General features: G+C 35.9%; 1 long non-coding RNA gene across 1 annotated transcript; it reads left to right on the top strand.

Moving 5' to 3' along the window:
• On the top strand, positions 1-25,714 carry LOC147576814 (uncharacterized). The gene is made up of 3 exons (XR_015241460.1): positions 1-206; positions 3,137-3,232; positions 25,615-25,714. It is a non-coding gene; the product is annotated as an uncharacterized LOC147576814 (long non-coding RNA).

Raw genomic sequence — 25,714 nt, 5'->3', positions numbered from 1 at the left:
ACGAGTGGAGGATGGGCAGAGAGAGAAGGAATCTGATGCAAGCTCCATGTTCCAAGCTCCAAACTGTCAGCACAGAGCCTGACATGGGGCTCGAACCCACAAACCATGAGATCATGACCTGAGCTGAAGTCAGACACTTAAGTGACTGAGCCACCCAGGCACACCTGCTTGGAAATCTTCTAATGAAAGGAAACCTATATTTCAAGGTAATGATTTTACACAATCATTCAATCATGTGCTTATTTTTCATTTATGTATTCATTTGTTGTAGATAATAATAAGTTAACAAAGCACTATGCCAGATGCTAGACAGGAGGAAGTTGGATAAAAAGATGAATCAGATATAGGCACTTGCCCCTTAAGCAGCTTAAAGCCTGGTAAATATGAAAGAAAGTTGCAATAACACAAGGGAAAAATAAGAGTAAAAGACAGTACATAAACAAAGTGTCATCGTAATTCAGGAGATGAAGAGTCTACTTTTAGCTGGTAAATGACTTAAGGCTTATGGTGGACATTGTTGTCTACCTACTCAGAATATATTGTTTTTATCTCCATTATGAAGCAGCCATGAAATTAATGACCTGCCAGTTCCAGGGGTAGACCTTGACTAGCTTAACTTAAAAGTAGGCCCTGGCTGACCCAAACTAATCATCATTTCTCTGGCCACATGAGTGAGCAGATGACCTAAGTTAATTCAGTGTAAAGCCAAGGACTTTTATCGAAATGGGGGGGGGGGGGGGGAGGCAGTTCTCTCTTTCTTGCTCTACATGATGTGGAATGCAAATGTAAGGTTTAGAATCCTTGCAACATTGTGTTAACCATTAAGGAAACCATCCTGAGGACAACAATCACGTGAATGGAGAGTCAAGGGCATCACGGATAAATGACTTTGGGGCCTGATGAATGCACTTGAAGCCTTCCCTTTATCTTAATTTTTCAGTGGCACCAGCCTTTATTTCCTTTATTAATCATACCAATTTGAGTGGTTCTCTGTTATTTATAATCAAGCTGTTCTAACTACTAAAATATTTACAAAGGAATTAGCCTCTGAGCTGGAATTTGAAAAATGGTTAAGATTAGAGCCTACAGATAGAAGGACACATTCTAGGCAGAAGGAAAGTAGGGATTTTCTGCGGTAAAATCATCTCAGTTTTACTATCATAAAGACTGAATGATAATACAGTGCAAAGAGATATTTAAGGTAAAGGTTCTAGAGAAAATGAATGCCTGCTAAGTAACCTGGATATCATTCTAAACACTAGTGGTTTCCAATATTAATAACAATGTACTTTTATTAGAAAGTATCTCACTCCACACTTTTAAATGTATTTACTCATTTATAAAGTATATATTCTTTATTACTATAATAATACAAGTAAAGTTTTAATATTGTTCCTCCCATATCATAATGCATCATCTTGTGTTTTCGCTTAAATATGCTCACTCCTCTTTGCAATCTACCATGGGACAATGACAAGCCACTCCAAATTTTTGAACAAAAGCATAATATGATAAGAACTATAGCTTAGAAATATCCATATGAGAGCAACATCTAAAATGAATTCATGTACCTACACTGGACATAAGACAATCTGTTAAGGTTTTTTTTTTTTTCCAGTAAGCCAGTCCTCCAAAAATACTTGGAATATTCAATTTGAGTAAAAGCAGTGGAAAAAATAGAAGGAGGTGAATTTCATAGGTATCATGCAGGTAGAATTGGTTAAAAAGATATATTAAATATCAATGCCAGTCAATACATTTTAGTTTCCTTTTGATTTCTTTAGAACTGACCATTCTTAGCAAGGGAGATAAAACTGGACCCAGTGTTAATCAGGCCAATTTAATGGCCATGTCTGTAAATGCTTGTAAGATTGGGAGTAGAAATTAAAAATATATACTTTTATGATCTACCTTAGGTTGGACATTGGAAGATTAGATAAGATGTGAAGAAAAAAAATCAGGAAATTAAGGATTCTCAAAAGAGCCTAGTTAAAAATTGACCATGTGGTCAAGACTGGGGAGGGAGGACATAATCTTTTCTAAATAAAATATGCTGTCAGGTGACTAGAGACATCAATCACCCGCATCACCAAAAATGCAGCTTTGTTCAGCGTGAGCAGGAACATTTGAGGACTGATTTTGTCTGACCCTGACAAAGTTGCAGGTTGTTGATATGCAATTTCCCCTGCATTTATCAACAAATGCTAGGCCCAGAAAAATCAGAATGATAATAAATGAAAATGTTTTAAACACATTACTAAATGTAAACTGAAATTCAAGCGCCATGTAAACATACTAGGTGGAAATAAGCCAGTATAATCATAAATCCAATGACATACTGGAAGCACTTACTTCCCAGTAAAAGATGCTCTTTAGGCACTTAAAGAAATGCCAATGATCTACCCTCAGCAACTATTCTAGTATTTGTCATTGTAGATTATGAAACTCGCAGTTACAGAGCATTCAATACTTTGATTTTTCTTTTACTGTTCCTCTTTATATTTATGTATCACTGTGCTTTAAGAAATAAAAAAATCATATTCTGGGCAATATGCACTGATGTGAAGCAGTCATTTTTCATGATTTGTCAATGAGTTTATGGTCCACTTCCTTTCCTCATGTATTTATTTCTGCATATCTAAACAAGTATTAGATTTTTGTAAATACATGTTAGATATATTTTAAATATATAAATGCCTTTCATTTAATATTTTTGTCAGATAGTACCAAAAATGTTCAGCATTGAAGAAACTGCATGGCTCACTAAATAGCTGTATTTTTACAATACTATCAAACAGTTGAACTGATTGGAAAATACAAAGATTATCTTATTAGAATGACTCAGAACTATATCTTTTAATGTATAGCTTCCAGACAGAAAAGGATAGATACTTTTAGCATGCTCAAAAGACAGGGAGAGGACCTAGTCTTCTCACGAACCCCATTCCTGTAGAAGTCTCCCCATCACCTGCTTCCACATCCTACAAAAAAAGATCCATCAGAAAGCACCTGTGGCTGGCCACTCTTCAAACGTCACCAGCACTTGTAAAACATTTTTTGAAAATGTAATGCTTACTTAAATCTTACTGTTTACTGTTATGTAACTATTATTTGGATGTATTTCTGCACTTCACAGCATAGAACTCCATCTACTGCTTTTCATCATGGTGTACTGAGAAGACCAGTTGGCAGGGAAAACCGTGGACTCACCCAAGCTCTGTCATAAGGCGTGGTAAGAATTGGGGATGCTATTCTGCCTAAAATGATGCTAACCTACCTAAAAGTCAGTCTCTTCATCTGCCTCTAAGTCTCTCGGAACTTTGATTTTACACTGCTTTATAACTTAGTGCTGTTTGTAAAACAAAACAAAGCAAACAGAGCAAAAAACAACGTATGTTATCAAATATTGTCATTAAAAGTGTTAAATTAGTTTGGATCCCGTGGGGGACAAAACCTACAACCGCTTTGGTAATCATTAGCCAGAAATTTGACTCCCTCGAATATTTCTCCTATTCTCTCAAGACAAGAAATATGATGTCAAAGATGCCACCTGTATGCACATTCTTAATTCTTAGCTAAGCTTTCTACAAGCTCTGTTTACTCTCTTCTGCAAAGCAATAAACTTTTCAACTCTCATTCTTAAATCCTAGACAGGATCAACTCTACAAATTTATTCCATATCTGCTTTACTCTTGGCCCTGCCATAGATCTGTTTGACCTTTCTAAACAGAGAGGTTCCCAAGCAGAGCACGCACTTGTCTTTAACACTCCAGCACAAAAGCTAGAAAAAAAAACCTTCCACTCTCAGGGAGAAGAGAACCCTTCTCTCTTGACTCCCTACTAAATTCTATACTTTGGTTGTTAACTTGTTCACCTTCAGGGGCCATGCAAGAGCTTTGTGTGTATGTACACACACACACACACACACACACACACACACACCTTTTATATGTAATTGCATTATTAAGTGTGCTGCCATAATAAATATTTTATAGCTGAATTGTGAAAACATACAAAGATAGGTAACTAACCCAAGATCGTACAGCTGAGAATTATGGAGCGCTTTGAATAAAGATAGAGGGAAAGGGTGAGGGTGTATGGCATGACGACTGTCTGCACAGAGATGTGGCTATTTCTGTTTACCTACAATACCTTAGTAAAGTCAATTATGATAAAATCACAGTTAGAAATCTGTTAGGAATTTTATATGTAGGTAAATTTTGGTATAGAAATTTGTCAAAAGCTGTCTTGACAGACATCACAATCCCAGACTTCAAGCGATACTACAAAGCTGTAACCATCCAGACAGTATGGTACTGGCACAAGAACAGACACTCAGATCAATGGAACAGAATAGAGAACCCAGAAATGGACCCACAAACGTATGGCCAACTAATCTTTGACAAAGCAGGAAAGAATATCCAATGGAATAAAGACACTCTTCAGCAAATGGTGCTGGGAAAACTGGACAGCGACATGCAGGAAAATGAACTTGGACCACTTTCTTATACCACACACAAAAATAAACTCAAAATAGAGGAAGCCATCAAAATCCTCAAGGAGAAAGAGGCAAAACCTCTTTCATCTTGGCCACAGCAACTTCTTACTCAACATGTCTCTGGAGGCAAGGGATACAAAAGCAAAAATGAACTACTAGGACCTCATCAAAATAAAAAGCTTCTGCACAGTGAAGGAAACAATCAGCAAAACTAAAAGACAACCAACACAATGGGAGAAGATATTTGTACATGACATATCAGATAAAGGGTTAGTATCCAAAATCTATAAAGAACTTATCAAACTCAACACCCAAAACACAAATAACCTAGTGAAGAAATGGGCAAAAGACATGAATAGACACTTCTCCAAAGAAGACATCCAGGTGGCAACTGACACATGAAAAAATGCTCAACATCACTCATCATCAGGGAAATACAAATCAAAACCACAATGAGATACCACCTGACACCTGTCAGAATGGCTCACATTAACAACTCAGGCAACAACAGATGTTGGCGAGGATGTGGAGAAAGAGGATCTCTTTTGCATTGTTGGTGGGAATGCAAGCTGGTGCAGCCACTCTGGGAAACAGTATGGAGGTTCCTCAAAAAGTTAAAAATAGAACTACCCTATGACCCAGCAATTGCACTACTAGGCACTTATCCATTGGATACAGGTGTGCTGTTTCGAAGGGACACATGCACCCCCATGTTTATAGCAGCACTATCAACAGTAGCCAAAGTACGGAAAGAGCCCAAATGTCCATTGATGGATGAATGGATAAAGAAGATATGGTATGTGTGTGTATACACACACACACACACACACACACACACACACAGTGGAGTATTACTCAGCAATGAAAAGAAATGAAATCTTGCCATTTGCAACGACGTGGATGGAACTGGAGGGTATTATGCTAAGTGAAATTAGTCAGAGAAAGACAAAAATCATATGACTTCACTCATATGAGGACTTTAAGAGACAAAACAGATAAACATAAGGGAAACAAAAATAATATGAAAACAGGGAGGGGGACAACACAGAAGAGACTCATAAATATGGAGAACAAACTGAGGGTTACTGGAGGGGTTGTGGGAAGGGGGATGGGCTAAATGGGTAAAGGGCACTAAGGGATCTACTCCTGAAATCATTGTTGCACTAAATGCTAACTAATTTGAATGTAAATTTTAAAAAAATTAAAAAATTAAATTAAAAAAATAAAAAAAATAAATAAAAAGCTTTGTTGAGCACCCAAATGAATTATATCAAATAGCTCACACTTTTCATAGTTCTATTTTATCACCACACACAATCAGAAAAGGTTACTATGTATACGCATGTTTTCTTATGGAAGTATAATCAGATGCTTTGGCCAATGATGTTAAACACACTTTGGGAGATATATTATCTCATTTAATTCTCAAGACTAAATATAAGTAACAATATCTCCATTTTCAAGTTTAAGAAATAGAGGATCAGGTAATTTGAACTACTTGTTCAGAGTCACCCAGTTTTCAGTAGTGATACTGAGATTTGAACAATTTCACTCCAAAGCCCAGGGTTCTCCTTTACCTTTTACTTTACTTTTCCGCCATAAATTAAGTATCCTTAAACTTTTCCTTAAATATTTCTCAAATTCCATAACATTGCTATAAAAAAATGACATTTGTTCATTTGTAATAAAAATAATAGCACCCACTCTTTACTATGATAGATATTGTATCAATGCTATATTTGCATAATCTAATTTAATCCCCACATCAACCTCATGAGGTGGTTATTATTATTCCTACATTACAGACAATAGAATTAAGGCCCAAAAGAGTTAACAAACTTGCTCAAGTTTCCATAGCTAACTAGCAACAGAAACAGGATTTGACCACAAATGCCACCATTTGATACTGAAGACCATACTTTTAATCATGACTGTAAAGTTTGTAGCTCTAGAGATGCTTAGAGTAAATTTTATTTATGGAGGTCATGTTTGAATGCTGCCAATTCTCTAGTATAACAATTGAAGAAACATTAAAAATAATGAAAAATAATAGAAGTTCTGCAGGGGAGAGGAGATCTATGAGAGGTCTCTAAACGTACCGCTCAGTTTTCCTGTAGTCCTAAAACTGCTCTAAAAATTAGTCTGTTTAATTTTTTTTATTTTCTCTTGAAGATCTCTTAAAAACACCAATTGATAGCCCTATAGTACTGTCATTGACAAGATCTGAAAAATCCTAGGCACAACTGTATGAAAGGAAGTAAGGATCCATGTAAGAATTTAGGTGTAATGACTGCAAACAGGTGATTTGCCTCCTAATAATTTTATGACTATTTTTGAAAGGAGTGGAAAGGTGCTTAAAACACAAAATGCCTGGCAAAATCTACCATATAAAAAAATATTTTCAATATCAGTGAAGCTGAACACCTTTTTTTTTCTCCGCAATACCTGTCTGTCCCCTTGATTTCTGTACCTAACTCCATGCCTGTAACAATTCTTGGTACATTGTTGAGAATGCTCGTTATTGATCCTTCCACAGAACCATGGCACGCTGGACTTGATTCAACATGTCTGTTGCCAAGCCCCTGACAACAATTTGATTTCTACCTGAAGAATGTACATCATACAAATGTTAATGATAATGTTAAATTTTACACTATAGTAATAGCTTTTACATTAAATTTTAAGTCAAAAAAACTATAAATTAATCCATAATCCACTTCTAAAAAGTAATTTATACTCTGATTTATCATTAAACATTTTTAATGCCAGGCAATTTATTTAATCCTCATTTAAAAACATTTGATTAGTCAATCTTTACTATAATTGTTTCACCACATAATAAAAATTATACACTCTATATGCCAAAAGTATGTGATAAAGTTTATGCCTGAAAAAAGGGAATGGGCACAGCCTTAAATGATTATAATCTTGTAATTATACTGTTTAGTCCAGTAAAAAATATCACTAGCCTCGGGGAGCCTGGGTGGCGCAGTCGGTTGAGTGTCCGACTTCAGCCAGGTCACGATCTCGCGGTCCGTGAGTTCGAGCCCCACGTCACGCTCTGGGCTGATGGCTCAGAGCCTGGAGCCTGTTTCCGATTCTGTGTCTCCCTCTCTCTCTGCCCCTCCCCCGTTCATGCTCTGTCTCTCTCTGTCCCAAAAATAAATAAATGTTGAGAAAAAAAATTAAAAAAAAAATATATCACTAGCCTCTTCTTCCTGACATATTTGTAGATAAATATTGTCCATACATTGAATATTGCTAGTTGATGTGCTTCTTAGTTGACTTTATTCCAAGGTATAAACGGAAACATTTGTATTCTGTTCCTTCTACATTTGGTATTTTAAAACCTATGCTATCACTTTATCTTACATTTTCATGAGCTATGGTCTAGACTGTAAATATAGCCTATTCAGACCTTACAAGGTATTGAAAATGTAAAGAAACCAGAAAAATAAAGCTTACGTGACACAGTAACTGGAGGATATATTGATTTAAAAATGGATAAAATTAGATCTGTTCCCTTGCGGGGAAGGAATGTAATGTAATGTTACAGGAAGACAGATAAGACTAATATATATTTATAAATAAAGGTATTTTTTATTTTTTTAATTTTTTTTTAATTTTTTTTTCAACGTTTATTTATTTTTGGGACAGAGAGAGACAGAGCATGAACGGGGGAGGGGCAGAGAGAGAGGGAGACACAGAATCGGAAACAGGCTCCAGGCTCTGAGCCATCAGCCCAGAGCCCGACGCGGGGCTCGAACTCAAGGACCGCGGAGATCGTGACCTGGCTGAAGTCGGATGCTTAACCGACTGCGCCACCCAGGCGCCCCAAAATAAAGGTATTTTTTAAAGATAGGAAAATATTTAAGTAATTGACTAAAGAACTTTGTTAATGCTGCTATAGAATAAGCATTACAGAGGATTCGTGGCAAAAACAATTAGATATTATAGCAGCTGATGCAGCACTGCAGGTATCCAGGGATGTGTAAGTAAATATACAAAATGAACAATGGCAGAAATAGCCCTAAGGATTCAGTGATTCAGACTATATTGACCCAGAGAGATTGTGGGAAGTTTTGAGTTTGTGATGAAAAAAGGTAACATAGCTCTTCTCCTCTGGAGCTTTTATGCCATTTGGGAAGATAGACAAAAGCCACTAATGTTTAGCGCTTGTGAGAAGCATATGCAAGAAAGAGATAGCCTCCACAGTAGAAAACTAAGAGTGTAGGGGTGTGTAGGCAGAGAAAGCCTCTCTGGGTAAGTGACATTTGAGCGGAGACATGAAGGATAAGAAGAACAGGATAGCAAGAATGGGCGAAAGATACTTTCAAGTAGAGGTACAGCAAGTGCAAATGCCCTGATGTGGGAAAATAATTTTGCTATAAAAATAACTTTCATGGAAGAGTGTGGTGGGTGAAGGAGAAAGTAGCATGAGATAAGACTGAACAGTGGGCTTGTTCCAGATACTGCCTGGACTTGGCAGCCATTACAAGGGGTTAGAAATGTGTTTTAAATGCAAGAATAACCATGAACAGAGTTTTGAAAGGTAGTGAAATGATAGAACCTGAGTTTTAAAAATAAGCATTTGATCTGATACACGGAGAACGTGTTGCAGGAAGGCGACAGTGAAAGTGGTACAGCTACATTGTTTTTGCCTTCCCAACATCTACTTCCTCTTCTGTTGGAAATAGTGCCTTGATGTTCCTTTAGGGAATTATCTTTCCCATCTCTCTGTCCCTGTGGATTGAGTAGGGCTGACCCCACTTGAACCAGAATTCCACATAGCTGCTCTTGACGAATTAGAGCAGTGTTTTTCCACCTGGTCTAGTACCTGGTTCTGGGATGCCCGTAGGACCCAGGCCAGGCTCATGAGAGCCCTACCTTACACTTTATGAGAGCAAAAAATTGGAAAAGAGGCGTGATCTTTCTCTGGGAAGGAAAGCTTTTCTGAAGCTGAAGTCAATACAGTCAGGAGACACTTGAAGTAATACAGAAAGGGTTAATGGGCGACTTGATGTAGACGGGTGGAAGGAGTGGGCACGTGGCAAACATACCTTTGAAGTAGATTTGACTGGCCTTCCTAATGAAATGGAAATAATGAAGAAAAATAGTAACATTTTTGCTTTATGAGACTCTGTTTGGTGGGGCCAAACAGAGTGAGGAAAAGACAGAGAAACTCGGTTTGGTGAATGAGGAACAATAAATCTCTTCTTGCACTTGTTTAATTTGAGAGAACGTCAGCCCTTTTGAGTGGATATGTCAGGAAGACAATTGGATATATGAATCTGGATCTTAGGAGAGTATATGAACTGTATATACAGGTTGAAATTGGAACAGGTAAAGAGTGAATAAAGATAATTTAGCAGAGCCCAGGTTAAGCCTTAAGAAATTTCAACAAAGTGAGCTGAAAAGGAGCAGAGAATAAAACAAAAGATAGAAATGTCAACATTTATTATAATCCTTTTACAAACTATGCATCATGATGAAGAATCTTAGTAGATGCTTAATTTAAAAAATGTTGAATCTGGCCTTTGCTGTCAAAAAACACCTGCCATCCCTTAGGACTATTAAAGCAAACGTCTATGTGAAGTTACCACTTTATTGCTATTTAGAAAATTGTGCTTTCCGTAATGTCTATTCATTTCTGCTGAGGATAGTTTTCCAATTGACCATTTGTTCCCAGCAAAAAATAAATGCCAAAGATTCTGAATTCTTCGTGAAGCTACTGGATCTTTATAAACCTGCAACAAATTTCACTTCATCTTGAGGGCTGTGAAAGAAAGTCAAAGAGGGGTGCAGAGGCCAGTGTAGTGAGGAATGCATTGGTAAGTTGTCAAACTTCCTCTGCATCTTTTCAAGCACAGCACTTTGGATAAACCAAATGTTCTATCTTGCTGAGGACTTAAGGGAAAGAAAAAATGTGTGAAGTTTCACAGAAATAATTCTAAATTTAGACAGAATACAATTATTTACACTATTATACAACAAAACCATTAGTTGGTGCTTAGTGACTCATCATGATTCCATTTTTTGGATCATAAGAAAGAGAAATTCCAAATGGCAAATTACATCAAGCAGTAGGCACTGCACAGCAATATGATACTTTTATAAGGCAAAGTAACTCCATGTATTAGTGTATATAAGTCTCCTGAACTGAAAGAAGGCGTAGCTTCCATTTGACAACATGGTGACTATCTGGGCATTGTAGATGCCATACTAAATAAGAGAGATAGAATCACTGCTCTCATGGTCTTCAAATTCAAGTAAACAAAACAAATAAGTACAGAAGAATGTACTAGTTTAAGATTATGATAATGACTTTTGTGAAAATAGAGAAACAACAGTGATTGGGGTGAGGGGGAATTATACCAGTTGGGTAAGTTTGGGAATTATGGCCAATGTGCATCTTCTATTACTTCCATGAGAGACCATGTGGCTTGTGCTCATTTACCCATTGTTGCTAGTAACACTTGCTCTTATTGTAGCTGATGGCACTAGAAGGAAAGGAAATATTGCACCTTTTCCACACCTATAAGATCTTTCTTCCAGATCACATATGTATGAAATCTGTAAGGCCAAAATATCCTTCTTTTATCCAAAAACTCTCGGTACTAAATGCATTTTTGCCTCATATCCATGCCTTCTATCCCAGCCTCTGTGAGAATTCAGTGTGAACTGTATGTCATTGTGGCAGTGTCGCTGTGAACACAAGTTCTCTAAGCTGTCCCTAGCTCTATTCTCATGTCTATGATTCTTAGTATGTCTGTCCCCTCATCTAGCATCCACTCATACTTTCTTTGCCTCCAAAATAATTTCACTCGGCTTTCTGGAACTCTTTCTATAAAACCAGTAAATCGTTACAACACTACCAGCTTCCTCAAACATTACTTTAACTAAAAAATTAGGTGAGGGGGCCTGGGTGGCTCAGTCAGTTGGGTGTCCGACTTTGGCTCAGGTCATGATCTCACGGTTCGTTGGTTCGAGCCCCGCGTCAGGCTCTGTGCTGACAGCTTAGAGCCTGGAGCCTGCTTCGGATTCTGTGTCTCCCTCTCTCTCTGCCCTTCCCTGGCTTGTGTTCTCTCTATCTCTCAAAAAAATAAACATTGAATTTTTTTTAAAAATTAGGTGACTATAGGGGCGCCTGGGTGGCGCAGTCGGTTAAGCGTCCGACTTCAGCCAGGTCACGATCTCGCGGTCCGTGAGTTCGAGCCCCGCGTCGGGCTCTGGGCTGATGGCTCAGAGCCTGGAGCCTGTTTCCGATTCTGTGTCTCCCTCTCTCTCTGCCCCTCCCCCGTTCATGCTCTGTCTCTCTCTGTCCCAAAAATAAATAAACGTTGAAAAAAAAAATTTAAAAAAAAAAAAAAATAAAAATTAGGTGACTATTGAGAAACCTTTTATAGCTCTCCCAAACAGAGGTTGTTCAAACATTCTAGAAAATAATAGCCAATAATGACAGTAAAGTGTATTTGTTGGTGTATTTATTGTGTATTTCCTGTGTACAAGCACTAACCTATACTATACATGAATTTATTTCATATATAAATTTCATAAATGTATTTCACTTAATTATTACAGCAGTCCTACAAGGTAGGTAATTTTATTCATGTTTTAGAGGTATGATACTGAGGCAGAGAGAGAGATTAAACAACTTTCTCAATGTCACAGAACTATATAGAGAGACGAAACTATCAAGGGAGTCCATGCAGTCTGAATCCAGAGCTGATGCTCTTGGGCAATACTATCTTCTTTGATAGTTCATGGGTTACATGTGGAGCTTGAGTTCTCATTGTTGCCTTACTCCACAAAAGCTCTTCCATACACTTTTAAAAACTCCCGTTCCTCATTGTTTTCATCTACCAACCTCTTGGCCAATTCATCTCATTCACTCAAGATTTTGGTACCTAGCTCAGAGTATCCCTTTTCTCCTTGATTTCTGCCATCATCTCAGAAAATTCAATGTCCATGTGGACAATCTACCCAACATCTTATTTTAAAGGTTCCATGACTTCCTTATCATTAATGGTACATTTCATACTGTCTCCACTGACAAATTATCACTGAAATAATTTCCACTTCCAAAATCACAAACATTTCACTCTCTGGTGAAAATTCCACATGCCTGCTCAGGAGCCTCAACTCTCAGGAGCCTCCAGCTCCACTGACCTCTTTACTTTTATTCCAAAATATCAAACTCCTTATATTTTTGATTGATCTACAATCTTTAATTTCTGTTATTTTGGTACCAATACACTAACCTCCCTTGTCCATTCATTCTCTCAAAGCCCCCGATGGGAAAAACCCCAACCCTGAACCCAACAATCTTTATTCCCTGTGTCTGTATCTACATTCAGATACCTGAACACTCCTAAATGGATTGACACTCCTACGAATTCAAAAAATACACAATCTTATTTTTTTTTTTTTTTAAATTTTTTTTTCAACGTTTATTTATTTTTGGGACAGAGAGAGACAGAGCATGAACGGGGGAGGGGCAGAGAGAGAGGGAGACACAGAATCGGAAACAGGCTCCAGGCTCTGAGCCATCAGCCCAGAGCCTGACGCGGGGCTCGAACTCACGGACCGCGAGATCGTGACCTGGCTGAAGTTGGACGCTTAACCGACTGCGCCACCCAGGCACCCCAATCTTATTTTTTTTAATATGAAATTTATTGTCAAATTGGTTTCCATACAACACTCAGTGCTCATCCCAACAGGTGCCCTCCTCAATACCCATCATCCACCCTCCCCTCCCTCCAACCCCCCAAATACACAATCTTAGTATCATTCTCTAATCATCTTGATCTACTTTCTATAACAAATATTTCATATTTCATCCATTATTTACAAACCATGATACTTTTTCTCTACTCATTACTCTCAGCAGATGATTCCACTGTATTAAACTACAATGATCGGAGGCATCAAAAAGTATTTCCTTCCAGCATTCTGCTGCCAAGTATATCACTAACCTGCATTTATACCAATCATCTCCTCCTGCTTTCCTAATACAAAAAAAAGTACATGTTTCTCCTCTTCTTGAAGGCCAGATCCTCTACATGTAATCTGTGTCCCCTCCCTCTCACATTCTCCAGAATGTGTGCCAACATTTAATACTTTACTTTCAGAGTATCTGCAACCCACAACAAGTTTTGTTGTGGCCCACAATAAGAAATATATATTACATTGCAGCACAATATATACATATTATACATGTATACTATAAGTGTCATATATAATATATACATTTACAATATATATAAGATGTATCATGTATAAATATACAAAATATTTCTTACTGTGGATTGCAGTAGACAATTTATGCAAATAAATTTCTTTTTTTAATGTTTATTTATTTTTGAGAGAGAGACAGAGACAGAGCATGAGTGGGGGAGAGGCAGAGTGAGGGAGACACAAAATCCGAAGCAGGCTCCAGGCTCTGAGCTGACCACTGGAACCCACAAGCTGTGAGATCGTGACCTGAGCCGAAGTCAGATGCTTAACCGACTGAGCGACCCAGGCGCCCCCTAAACAAAATTTCTTAAGATAAGATTATTTTATCATGCATGATATGCTGATATTCTGTCTTCTTTTCTTTTCTTTTTTTTTTTCTTTAATGCTGGTCCCCACTCACTAAGTTACTGTCACAACACACTAATGAGTCATAACTTGCAGTTTGAACCACAGTGAATTATTCTGTTCCTGATAACTTTACATTTAAATTCTTCCATCTAAAAATTTTTAAAAAGGTTTCACCCTAAGGGCTCCTTCAGCTCATGTCTTCTACACACTTAGACTTACACGAAGAGTTATTTAATTTTAGTCTCCACTATTTGTCCATTAACTTCTCAGACCAATCTAACCTGTATCCTGTTCCACTATTCCATGAGAACCACTTTCCTTCAGTCTGCATTAGCTGCCTGTAACTAAATTCAGTGGACATGGTTCAGCTTTCACCCTACTCGATATCTCAGCAGCATTTAATGGTTGGTCACTCCCTCCTTCTAGAAACATAAATTTTTCCTGGCCTCCTTGATAGCACATTCCATTGGCTCCCCCATCCCCTTCTCTCTGCTTACCTTATTTCAATGTCTTTTTGCTGTCTCTTCTGGCAGACTCTCAAATATTAGAGGCCATTTATTCATTTCTCTCCTCTTAGCATCTCCTTCTTACTCCTCCTTTAGCTCTTGCTCTCCTCCTTTAGCTCATTGTTAGAATTTAGGAGACAAGTGAGACATCCTATTTATAGGCTAGAGGCCTCTGGACATCAGCTATGTAATAAGACTTCCTGCCCCTGGAGAATATACAAATGTTCTTAATAATTCAGTATCCAAATCTTCTCCTGAATCGCTTCCAGGCATATGCAGTTACATAACAGAAAAATACTGCTTTTTATATTCTATGCTCATGATCCTGACTGCTTTAGCACATTTAGGATTGACTTTATAATTTTTGGCATATCAAAGAATATCAAGATTTCATCTACATTTCCTATTTAGTTAAATTGAAGGTTTCCTTTTCTCCCTAAAAGACTTATGTATCTCTGGAAGTTAACAGCTTCTCTTGGAAGTCAGCTGGAAGCCTTTGAAAGTTACATGCTCAGTATCTGAGACATAGATATTCATGATGTATGAATCATCACAGCAAACTTTCCTAGCTTTGAAAATTGTGCGTTCTGTTCCAAGGGATTTGGCAATTTCTCCCATCCTTAATTGCATTGTCTGGAGTATGACCAGCAATCCTTTTTCAGATGTCTCAATGAGAAAATGAAACTCATCTTTATATCCGTGTGTATTTTTCTCTAATTAGGTACTATAAGTCACTTGGTTCATGCTTTAAAAATATGAAGATAATGCTCCAGCAACAAATATTTGCTCAGTTTATAATTTCTCATCTTGCAGATCTATGTTATGCTCTTCTGAACCTAATGCTTTTCACTTCAGTGTTGCATCCCAATGTAATAATTTTTTCTGAATTTTGGGCTGCAATTATGGTTCCAAATTAAATTAAAATTCAATCTTCTGTTTGGTTATCAATTTGCAAGTAACCCAGCTGAATCGATAATTAGATAAACATTCACCTACACATAGTTAAGTTCACAGGAAGGGAGGACCATGTGGCAAATTACTGCTTTACCAATGTTTTGGGATTCAATATGGATTATGATGAAAAACTGGGCAGAGGACCCAAGTAGACATCTTTCCAAAGAAGACATACAGATGGCCAAGAGACTCATGAAAGATGCTCAACATCACTTGTCATCATGGAAATGCAAACCAAAACCAGGAGATACCACCTCACACCTGTTATCATGGCTAAAATCAAAAGACAAGAAACAAGCATTGGCAAGGATGTGGAGAAAAAGAAACCCTTGTGCACTGTTGGTGGGAATGTAAATTGGTACAGACACTGTGGAAAACAGTATGGGAGTTCCACAAGTTCTATTTTATTTTTTAAAGAAATACCATAGGATCCAATAATTTCACTAATGGGTATTTACCCAGAGAAAATTAAAAAAAAAAAAAACACTAACTTGAGAAGATATATGCACCACTATATTTATTGCAGCATTATTTGCAGTAGCCAAGACATGGAAGCAACCTAAGTGTGCATCAAAAGATGAATAGATAAAGAAATGTGATATATATACATAATGGAATATTACCCCACTATAAAAAAGGATAAGATTGTACCATTTGAGACAGCATGGATGGAACTAGAGGGTATTATACTAGGTATAATAAGTCAGACTAAGAAAGACAAATACCACATGATTCTGGCCATAAATGGAATCTTAAAAAAATAATAAACAAAAAGCAGAATCAGAACGATAAATACAGAGAAAAACTGATGGTTGAGAGGAGTGGGGGTTGGGCAAAATGGGTGAAGGGGAGAGGCCTCCAGTTATGGAAAGATTACATCATGGGAATAAACAGTAGAGGATACAGAGGACAGTCAATGATATTGTAATAGCGATGTAATGGGACAGATGGTAGCAATACTTGTAGTGATCATAGCATAATATATAAACTTGTCAAATCACTAAGTTGTGCACCTGGACTAATGTAAATTGTACATCAATTACACTAAAAAACAAACAAAAAAACCCAATAGTGTAATGAAAATGGCAACATCACAAACCAATAATAAGTGATGTTACCTTAAAATTTTTTCAACATGGATTATACAGTGTACCTCAATTTCAAAATGTTAAGATGTGGAGAGAATGCATCCCTGAATAAAATAAAAACAGCCTTCACTAAAATTTTCTGATTAGATTAATTAATGAAATAGCAAAGAATTAGTATGCACTTTGGTTTTCATGGTTTAGTTGTTATGGGGACAGGCAATTATAAATTTATAGTGATATGCTGTAAATTAAGTGACTTACAGGAAGAAAAAGCCCAAATTACTGAGTCATCTCTGGAAAAGAGTTGACTGAATTTCATATTTGGAATGTTTTACTCAATAGTAAAAGTACACCTATTGAAAAATAATTCATCAAGTCCTGTTAACAATTTGCTGAAGTTACTAACAAAAAACTACTTTTACTCCTAAATTTATGAATGTTAAAAATATCAACAATCAGGGTGCCTGGGTGGCTCAGTCGGTTAAGCATCCAACTTTGGCTCAGGTCATGATCTCACGGTCCATGAATTCAAGCCCCACATCGGGCTGTGTGCTGACAGCTCAGAGCCTGGAGCCTGTTTCAGATTCTGTGTCTCCCTCTCTCTCTCTGCCCCTCCCCTGCTCACGCTCTGTCTCTGAGAAATGAATAAACCTTTAAAAATTTTTTAAATAAAAAAGTGTCAACAATCAAAATTTGACTTGAGTACAGAAGTACCCTTTAAAATATATTAGTATAAACCAAATAACTTTCAACTCTAGTAGGCTTATTTGATCACCTACTACATTGTTGTCCTGATTCCTTGTATGTGTCAACATGGCCAGTCAGGAAATAAAACCTCCACATTAAATGCAATGCTTTTACCAGTCCAACCAACAGCAGTTCAAAAGAAGGGACAATGGTTCTGAAAGAGACTCCCAAAATAAAGTTGAAGATGTTTCCGTAGTAGGAGTTTTCCCAAATATGTAATCAAACGTGGCCATTATAATGACCAAATAATTTCCCCAAATATATAATTTCCAAAAATGGTTGTGGCAATATACTGATTGGTTTGGCAAAGGGGTATAGATGGTAAAATGTAAACTGCAGAATCAGTTGACACAAAGGTTGGCCCTGGTCAGTCAGCCTCATGATATTATTTCCCTTCTTAGGAAACAATATTGAGGAAAGATAAAGGCACAGACTGTGAGTCAGATTGCCTAGCTTCAATGGTAACTTTGCCTTTATTAGCTGTGGGATCTTGGGCAGGTTATTCAAACTGTCCTTTAGTTACTTCTGTAAAAGAGGGAAAATAATAGTACCTACCTTATAAGGTTATTTGTATGAGCAAATGATGGAATACAAGTAAAGAACCTGGAATAGAACTGGAAAATAGTAAGCTTTTGGTAAATGCTAGCTACTGATATTATAAATTTAATGTGAATGTTTGTTTTCTAAGTTGGTTAATAAATTGCTCTAGGGCAAGGACCAACCATTGATTTTATTTTCATTTCCAATATTAGCATGCAGTAGGTATTCAGTGAATACCTGTTGAAAAAATAATAGAAAGTGCATTGTATCTTAGAAGGACATTATAGTACTAATGAGAATTCAGATTCTAGATCACAAGGATTCTATATGAATCATTCAAAATAAAATAATTATACTAAAGCAATACTGTAGATAAATTATATACACTCATTTTTTCAAAAGTCTACAGATATGTTTAGGCAGTTGTTATTTTCAAAAGACTATGCTGCCAGCTTTTAAATAGAAACATCTAAGATCAGCGTTTCCTAAATGAATGTTTTGTGCACATATTTATCGGGTTATTGTCTATAAGACTTTTTTAACATTATGATCTAATTTGTATGTTAAGATATTTAATAAAGTATATTCTAGATCATTTGAAGACCATCTTAAACCTAATAACTGCTTCATAAATTCAATACCCAGTTTATATATGACTATTAATGTTCAACTGCTTTTTATTATACTTCTTCATTTTATTCTTCTTTTATATTGATAAAAACTCACATACTATGTAAGCAATTTAATAAAGTTTTAGGATTAACTTTGAGAAACGTAAATGGAAACAAAAGACAATCCATAAAATAAAAATGGAGAAATTGGACCTCATCAAAATTAAAAACTTTTGTTCTACAGAAGACTCCATTAAGAGATTTTTAAGATGAACTACAGTCTGGGAGAAAATATTTGCAAACTACACATAGGACTAGTATCTAGAATATAAAAATGACAAAGCATAAGTATCTGGATTATTAAAGGACTCGCAAAACTCAACTGTAAAGAATATCCAATGAGAAAATAGACAACTACTAATGGACATGTCACCAAAGGATAAAATAAAATTGGCCATCTATATACAACCAAAGAGGACAAACTGATGGCATGTAAAAAAATGTTCAACATGATTTGCCATCAGGATAATGAAAATTAAAAGTACAATGAGATCTTATTACACACCTATCAGATGGCTAAAATTAAAAATAGTGACAATAGCAAATGCTGGCAAGCATACAGAGACACTGGATCACTCATACATCACCAGTGACAAAGTGAAATAGCACAGCCCCTGGGAACATTTGGCAGTTTTCTTATAAAGGTAAACACACACCTACTATATGACCCAGCAGTTGCACTCATGGACATTTATCCCAGAGAAATGAGCACTTATGTTCATGCAAAAACCTATAGACAGATGTTCATAGAAGCTTTACCTGTAATAACTAAGCACTGGAAACAACTCAGATGTACTTCCACGGATGAAAGATTAAACAAATTGTGGCACATACATACCGTGGAATACTACTGAGCAATAAAAAGCAATGAGTATTGATACATACAACAACTTGGATAAGTCTCCAGGAAATTATGCTGAGTGGGAAAAAAAAAAAACAATCCTAAAAGATTTCATACTTTAAAATTCCACGCATAACATTCTAGAAATGGCAAAAGTATAAAGATAGAGACCAAATTAGTTGTTGTTAAGGATTAGGGAAGGCAGAGGAGCTGGAGAGCATTTAAAAAGTTATAACAGGTACTCTGGTAGTGATGTAACTGTTTTGTATCTTGATTGGGATGATAGTTACCTGAACTGATACTGATACATGTGATAAAATTGCATACTACTAAACACACACACACACACATACAAACACATATGCACAATATGCACACATGCAATGAATACATATAAACCTGGGGAAATTGAAGAAGATGAATTGGTTGTTTCTCAATTTCCTCAGCATCATATCTATATTATATAGTTTTACAAAATATTGTCATGTGAACATAAACCAGGTAAAGGGTACATGGGAACCCTCAATATTATTTTTTTAAGGCTGCAGTGAATCTTCAATCATCACAAAATTAGAAATTATTTTTTTTTAATGTTTATTTTTGAGAGACATTAAGAGACAGAACTTGAGCGGTGGGAGCGGGTGGCATGCAGAGAGAAAGAGAGAGAGAGAGAATTCCAAACAGGCTCTGTGCTGTCAGCACAGAACCCGATGCAGGGCTTGAACCCAGGAATCAAGAAATCATGACCTGAGCCAAAATCAAGAGTCGGATGCTTAACTGACTGAGGCACCGAGGTGCCCCAGAATTTAATTAAAAATTTTAAAAAACTTACTCCATAAAATAAAAGTAGCTTTCAAATATTGCTCTCTCTCCTTTTGTCTGAGCAACTTCCTCTGTGAAATTGTAAGACATAATTTATTCAACAAATATGCATCAGGTATCCACAGAATTATGTAATGACATTGTATTAGGCACCTAGGAGTGAAAGTAAGACTTAACTACAGCTACAAAAGAACACTTACTAAGAAGAAATAGCAATTAATTACACAACTACTACAAAATATATCAGTACTCTGTTATGTTAATTCTGTAATGCCCAAATACTATTAAGTAAACTTATTTTAAATGCTTTGTACAAAGCCCCAGAACATGAGCTCTGGATTTAGAATGATTGGGTTTGAATTAAATCTTTGCAACCTGCCAGCTGTGATAACTTAGGTGAGTTAATTAACTCCTTTATGCCTCATTTGCATAATCTGAAAACTTGTAATAATAAAATACCCATCTCAGTTTTTGTGGGGATTATTTAATGGAATGAGCCTGAACCAGGATAAGCCCTGAAGTGTTCTTGTCATATTTAGTAATGACTATAAAAGAACAGAATGATCCTGTGTTCCAGCTCTTCTTAAAAATTATGATATAATATTTAGATAGCTCAACTTAAGTTTAAACATGCATATATTTAGACATTATTTTGTTGACTTTTGCTATTTTTAAAGAGCATCAGACTGACAGTTTTTAATAAATAGGGAATACTCTACTATGGAAATATATGTTGATCGAACTACTCTTAACTTCTGGACTTGTAGTTTACATAGTTATTTTCAGACATATTTACATATTTCCAAAGACAAAAATGAACTGAAATATTATGGATCATATACTCAAAAGTTTAACCAATGAAGTATTCTTTATATTAGACCTTAAAAAAGGCATGCTACCAATGAATAAAAACACATTCTTACATATGCTGGAACTGGTCCCATTAAAGTCTGATGTCCTTCAGAGTTCTTAGCAGATGTTTTCTGCTTTTCCTGTTATTTACTTTTTCTTCTTCTTATATTATCCCCCTTGCTTTTCCACTTTTCAGCTTATAGAATTATTTTTCCAGAGAAGTAATATGTACGAATAAAAATGTGTAATAGAGCCTGACAACACTTCATAACATTTTTTATTTCCAAAATTCTTTGAAAATCATCATTATTCCTAATATTTGATGGGTTAGTAAAATGTGACTGCATTTTATTAAAAGAATCATGTTACCTGCACTGGTCACATTATTTTTAAATTTCTACTTTCCAATGGCAAATACTGTAAAAGTTGCTGTTTTATTTAAGTCATACCAAGCAGATATGGTAAAGGCCTATTAGGATCCGAGTCAACTCAACCACTGTATAAAATTACTCCCAAGGGTACATTTTTTAATGCTGTTTCCAGGCTGGTTTTGAATAACTGAAGTGTTCACACTTCCCATGGGAGGATATTTCATAGCATGATTTTAGTATTAGAACATTTTTCCTGAAACTATATTTATTTAAAATTTCTGTTCTTGTATTACAATATTTTTCTCTTCAGTTCTCAAACACATTCTGCTTTGATTTTTATGAATTCCTCATTGAAATATCTCACGACCAACTCATGAGTATTTTATCACTAATATTTCGCACAAAATAATTTGTATTGCCTTAGTTATTCTAGGAAATGGAAAAAGCCTTAGAATATATTATTCAGGACCACAGATAATTGACCAAATATATGACTTCGAAGTACCAACTTAAATGATACCTCTTAAGCTAACTTATTTTGCAGACTCTAAGAAAAGAAAAAGCACACTATATAGTTTCAAAATCAAATAGAAACATTGATAAGACACAAAATGATTTCAAAAATAAGAAAGAATTGGCTTATCCATACAATAAATCAGCCTTCGACATTAGCTCAATCTTAAACTATCTGAAAGCCATATATTTTTTCCCTAAGATTAGCCAACAAACGAACATAAACTTTCAGTATTTAAGATTTTGATGAATATGACTGGTACAAATAAGCAAGACAAATACATTTTTAAATAGATAAAACCCTAGGTGTAACATTGGGATATATTCAATTTGATGCAAATACATTGGATTTGGTAGAAATAATGGCCACCAAAGAAAATTCTAGTAGGATACATTACAAACGATAATATTTTATATAGGCAAAAAACAATCAATGGATCAAATGTTAAGAACATAATAAGAAAAAAAATATTAGCAAAAATAATGTCAGTAAATTTAAAATGAAAATGGCAAAATTGTAAACAGTTTTCTGTGGAGAAAAAATTAACAGATTAAATTGACATAATGGCATCTAGTCCCCAAATACATTTTTGTTTTCTCCCAAATATTTTCACACAGAAAAATAATCAATTGTGTAATAATTCTGATTAAAATATTTTATACACATGAACAAAAGGAAAAATGATATTAGGATCAAAATCTAAAGTTAAATACTCATTAGCTAAAAACAGATCAAAATATTTTATATCTATATTTAAGACATGTAATTAAGTCTTTCTGATTTTTAAGACTAAAATGAAATTATTTTATTTTTAATTTTTTTTTAACATTTATTCGTTTTTGAGAAACAGAGAGGGACAGAACGTGAGTGAGGGGGTGGGGGTGGGCAGAGAGAGAGAGGGACACACAGAATCCAAAGCCAGCTCCAGGCTCTGAGCTGTCAGCACACAGCCCATGTGGGGCTCCAACTCACGGACTGTGAGATCATGACCTGAGCTGAAGTCAGATGCTTAACCGACTGAGCCACCCAGGCGTCCCAAAAATGAAATTATTTTAATTGGTCTCAAGATAGAGCCAATTATTCACTATTACTTCACTTAACAAAGGCATTTGCTGAGGAACATTTGTCAACTTGTGCTTAGTGTTAAGAAGCAAAGGTGTCAATGTGGACATCAAAGTTTGTGAAACTTACAGATAATTGTCTACTGTAATTACAATAAATCTTCTTAAAAACAATATCCTTTTATGTGAATGCTTCTAAAAAAGTTTGCTAATAGTTTCACAAGACTTTGTGGTTCACAACACATTTTTACAAAAGTATTTTCAACTGATATTTTTTAATACCCTATTTTTAGGTTAGGAAGCATGTGGACCTGAGAAGTGACATACACAACACTATACATTTGCACTGCCAGGCCTTCTTACTCCAAATCCTGGCTCTTCTCATTATTTGTCTTTGACTATTATATTAATAGTGCTTTTTATTATACTTCTTAATTTTATTCTTATATATTGATAAAAACTCACATGAAAACAGTTTAATAAAATTTTCAAACCACCTTTTGGAAACTTAATCAGAAATAAAGCAAAAATTAAATAAACATTTTCTTATTGACAAATTTAATTTACATTTTATGTTTAATAATAGAAGTGAAGTTTGTGCTTTAAAAAGCAGTGGATTGAATTAAACTTTAAGAGAACTGTATATAATTTCTGAAACTACTGAACCAGATTAAAAAGCAAAGAACCCCTTGGGGCACCTGGGTGGTTTGGTCAGTTGGGTGTCTGGCCTCGGCTCAGGTCATGATCTCGTAGTTTGTGGGTTCAAGCCCCGTGTTGGGCTCTGTGCTGACAGCTCAGAGCCTGGAGCCCACTTCAGATTCTGTGTCTCCCTCTCTTTCTGCCCCTTCCCCACTTGTGCTCTCTCTGTCTCTCAAAAACAAATAAATGTTAAAAAAAAAAATTAAAAAAAAAAAAAAAGCAAAGAACCCCTTTCACTACCTGTAAGATTCTCTTATGTTGTCAGGCTGGGAAAGATTATGTACCCGAAAGGTTCTTCTTGAACTACCACCCCCAATTATATTTGCCTTGCTTTCCTCCAGTATTCTGTCTATACTGGTGGTGTTTTTGGAGATAACATTGACTAACTTGTAAGTTCCAGATAGTGAAAAGTCACACTTGAATTAGATCATGTGGTGAGGATAGCTCCAGTAGGAAGTGTAATTTGTTATGGACCTTAAAAAAAAAAAAAAAAAAAAAAAAAAGAATGTGGAAACTTTCAACAAGAAGAGGTTGGAGAAGAGAGAATGAAGTAAACAAAGCAATAAGTAAATTGTTGGATAGATACACCAGGGCAAGAGGAAATAAAATTCAGTTTGGTTCATGTATAAGCCACATGAAGTGTGGTCTCAGTAAAGGATTGAGACCATAGTGTTAAGATCCTTGAATTGAACTCTCACTCCTACACCTAAAAACTTAACTATACTCAAAAGGGAAAAACAAGCAAAACAAAATTCTTTTTGTGTATAAACAAATACTTCACCTAGGCTTTTTTTAAATTTATTATTATTACATCTGACCACTTCCAGAATCTTGTTTTATGGGTTATTCCCTATTTTTCTTATATTTTAGACCTCTCTTTGTCCACCAGGTTATTTCTTCACAAATTATATTCATGCTTTACTCTCTTGCATTTCAAGTGAATCTTCTCACAGGAAAAGTTCACAACTGCCACCCCTGCCTTGCTTCTCATCCCTCATTGTCACATAGCAGTCAAGCAAAAGCTGTTCTGGCAGAGGTCAGATCCAGGATACTAATTGCCAAATCCAATCGATTGTTCTTAGTTCTCTTCTCAGTTAATCATTTCTGTAGAACTTGACACTAAATTATTCCATTCCTAGAAGTCGTTCAGTCCTTGTCATACATGGCCCTATTCTCTGGGTTCTTAGACAGCTTCCTTTCCTTTCATACAGCCAGTCTTTTTCAGTCTCATCTGCCCATCCTCCAGCTTCCCCAACTCAGCTTATTCAGGGAATTGCAGTTACAAGAACAGGTTGTGTATGATGGCCTTATTGTGATCTGTTACATATACATAGACAAATATTCAGGGTAGGTGCATGTAAGTTGTGTTTACATTTTTTTAAGTTTTTTAAATTATTTTTGAGAGAGACAGAGTGCACAAGCAGGGAAGGAGCAGAGAGAGAGGGAAAGAGAGAGAATCCTAAGCAGGCTCCACACTGTCAGCAAAGAGCCTGACGTGGGGCTTGAACTCATGAAACGATGAGACCATGACCTGAGCCAAAATCAAGAGTCGGAAGCTTAACTGACTAATTCACCCAGGCACCCCTCAAGTTGTGTTTATATGTAAATCTGAATATATATATATATATATATATATACACACACACATATATAATATAAATAATTTGTATATATATAAATTATATAAATAAATATATATATTCCACTGAATTTAACATTAATCATTTCTATAGTTTTTAAATATGTTTGTTTTGCAATTATCATGAATGAATCTTTAAACTGGGGGGTCAATAAAAAATTCACCAGTTATATTTATATGCCCTTGAATTATACTTGCATGTTGATTCTCAAACTGCTCTCTTAAGCCCAGATTTTTTCCCTGAGTTCCAGTCCTCGATGCCCCATGGACAAACACATCTCTCACCTTCATCTCTTTTTTGAGCCTCACCAGTCCCCAAATCAAAG

This window comes from Puma concolor, chromosome D1, assembly GCF_028749965.1.
Source record: "Puma concolor isolate L17-30 chromosome D1, mPumCon1.1.hap2, whole genome shotgun sequence".
In the NCBI taxonomy this organism is placed as follows: Eukaryota; Metazoa; Chordata; class Mammalia; order Carnivora; family Felidae; genus Puma; species Puma concolor.
Note: the sequence above shows the minus strand (reverse complement) of the source record. Positions and strands in the feature narration are given on the sequence as shown.